The 2,674-nt window shown below is 46.4% G+C and overlaps 1 pseudogene; it reads left to right on the plus strand.

Moving 5' to 3' along the window:
• Positions 1–1,524: 1,524 nt before the first annotated feature.
• On the plus strand, positions 1,525–1,818 carry LOC145526154 (cystatin-B pseudogene; annotated as a pseudogene).
• The last annotated feature ends 856 nt before the right edge of the window (positions 1,819–2,674 follow it).

The raw sequence follows: 2,674 nt of genomic DNA on the forward strand, positions 1-2,674 counted from the left end.
GCAGGGTTTCACCCATGGTCACTCAGCACCCCAGAAGCCGAGGCTTCTGATGTCCTGAGGCTCTCAAGCTGTCTGCTCTGGACCTCGAGCCCTGGCCCAGCCATCAGGCATGCTGAGAGGGGAGAGAACAAAGAGGCAGCATGTGCCCCTATTTTCTGGCCCCGCTCCCCCACCCCCCATTAGCCGAGCGAGGATTGTTTATATTACAGCAGGAATTATTCCAGCCCTAATCAGAGGCCCTGCGAGGTTTCGGCATTCGAGGTATTTCTTTACCCAAGGACACTCTCCAATCCTATAATTTCCATTTCCCCAGACGCCCCTGATTGAAAGCAAACATTTTATATTTGGAAAGGAAAAGGGCCATGTGCTATTCATAGCCCAGCCAGGCTGTCCAAGCGGGGCAAGGGGCGGGCCTGATGGGATGGATGGATCCGAGAGGGCAGAAGGGGCGTGGACTGGGTCCCTGGGGTTCAGGGGGTGGGCAGACCCTAGAGCACTATGACATGGGGAGACTGAGGATAAGGTGGGGAATGTGAGCCCCTTTTTCCTCTTCTATTTCCTCACTGCCTCACCAAGTAGCTCCCACTATTTTTTCCAGGTAAGGACATGGATACCCCCAGTCTTGGAATGGAGCTGAATAAAGTATTAGTACTATAATTCTGTATGGTCATGGGGCCCCTGGTTTCCACTTTAGGCTCAGCCAAGGTCCCAGGACAAGCTCCTATGTCTCTTCCCAGCACTGCATACCCCTCCCAGATTACTTACCTGACATGACCCCAGACCCTTTCGGGGACCAAGAGGTGCACCAAGGTCACTGCTAGCCTCCAGGCCTGGTCTCTGCCCTCACCTTTCTCTCCTGACACAGGATCTCCCCTCTTGCTATGTTTCAAAGGTCCAAGCAATGACCATGTGTCCCTTACTGGGACCATGTGTCCCCCTTACTGGGACACATGGTCCCCCCCTAAGTAGCCGATGTGTGTCTAGCCCTTTCTGCATGCCCGATACTGCTAAGCCTTTTCTAAGATGCTTCTATTAATCCTTTGAAGCAGACATTATTGTTATTCCATTTTATGGATAAAGAAACCAAGGCTTGAAGGGCTTAAATAAAGTCACCATGGTCCCATTTCTGTTTTCTTGCATCTCAGTGTCTCACTGCTTGCTTCCTAAGGCCAGTGAGATAAACTGAGGCATAAGTCCAGGTCACGGCTCACCTGGTACATGCTAAGTGATAGGCATTTGATTTGCATTTGAATGAGTGCATCTCAGGGCAGCAGGGACAGAGCGGGAAGCTTTGTTTCCCTCTGAATTAAATCTGTACTGTTGAATGATTGAGGGAGAATTTTTTTCTTAAAATTTAATTTTTATTTTTATCAAAGTAATTCATACTTAGTTTTGCTAGCTGCTTTATTGAGTATAATTTATGTAGAATAAAATGCACATAAAATTCCTGCAAGTGTCCGCTGCTCCTGCATGACCACTTGTGCTGCGTGACCGCCTCCTGGTGTCCGTGGACCCACCGCCGAGATGACACGTGGTGCGCCCCCAGCCAAGCAGCTGGCCATGGCTGAGAACCAGGCCATTGCTGACAAGGTGAAGTCCCCGCCAGAAGAGAAGAAAAACAAGAAGTTCCTGGTGTTCAACGCTGTGGAGTTCAAAAGCCAAGGGGTTGCTGGGAGGACCTTCTTCATCAAGGTTCAAATGGATGATGACTTTGTGCACATTCAAGTGTTTGAAAGCCTTTCACAGGAGAACAAGCCAGTGGCCTTGACCAGCTACCAGACCCACAAAGGCAGGCAAGATGAAGTGACATGCTTCTAGTCTTGATTTTGCACAGAGTTCATCTCCCACATGGGTCTCTCCTCTGCAAACTTGTCTGGGACCATAGGCGGTTCCACTTGGGGTGGGGGATGAGACTCACATCTCGGGTGTCTCTGTTCCTAGCTTTCATTGTGTTCATTTTTTCCCCATCCAATCGATGATCTTAACTAAATTACTTTCAAGGAGGGCTTCTGTTATCTTTAAAGACAAACACACACACACATATATATATTCTGTCTTCACACAAAAATGTAAAAAGTTGATTGCTTTTTGAAAAAGCTTTATTGTTGATATAATCCACATATGATACAATTCACCTACTTAAAGCATCCCAGTCCATGTTTTTTGGCATATTACATTATTTTCAGTTGTGGTGAAATGTGTACAACATAAAATTTTCAATATTAATCATTTTAAGTACATAATTCAGTAGCAGTACTTACACTCACAATGTTGTGAAACCAAACAGAAACTGTCTCCATTAAACATTAACTCCACATTCCCCACTCCCCTCAGTCCCTAGCATTTGCTTCTTTCTGCTTCATTGACTACGCTAAAGCCTTTGATTGTGTGGATCACAACCAACTGTGGAAAATTCTTCAAGAGATGGGAATACCAGACCACCTTACCTGCCTCCTGAGAAACCTGTATGGAGGACAAGAAGCAACAGTTAGGACTGGACATGGAAAAATGGACTGGTTTCAAATTCGGAAAGGAGTACATCAAGGCTGTATATTGTTACCCCGCTTATTTAACTTATATGCCAAGTACATCATGCGAAATGCCAGGCTGGATGAAGCACAAGCTGGAATCAAGATTGCTGGGAGAGAGATCAGTAACTTTACATATGCAGATG

This window comes from Giraffa tippelskirchi, chromosome 1 (assembly GCF_054371585.1).
Source record: "Giraffa tippelskirchi isolate mGirTip1 chromosome 1, T2T-mGirTip1v1.2.pri, whole genome shotgun sequence".
Lineage (NCBI taxonomy): Eukaryota > Metazoa > Chordata > Mammalia > Artiodactyla > Giraffidae > Giraffa > Giraffa tippelskirchi.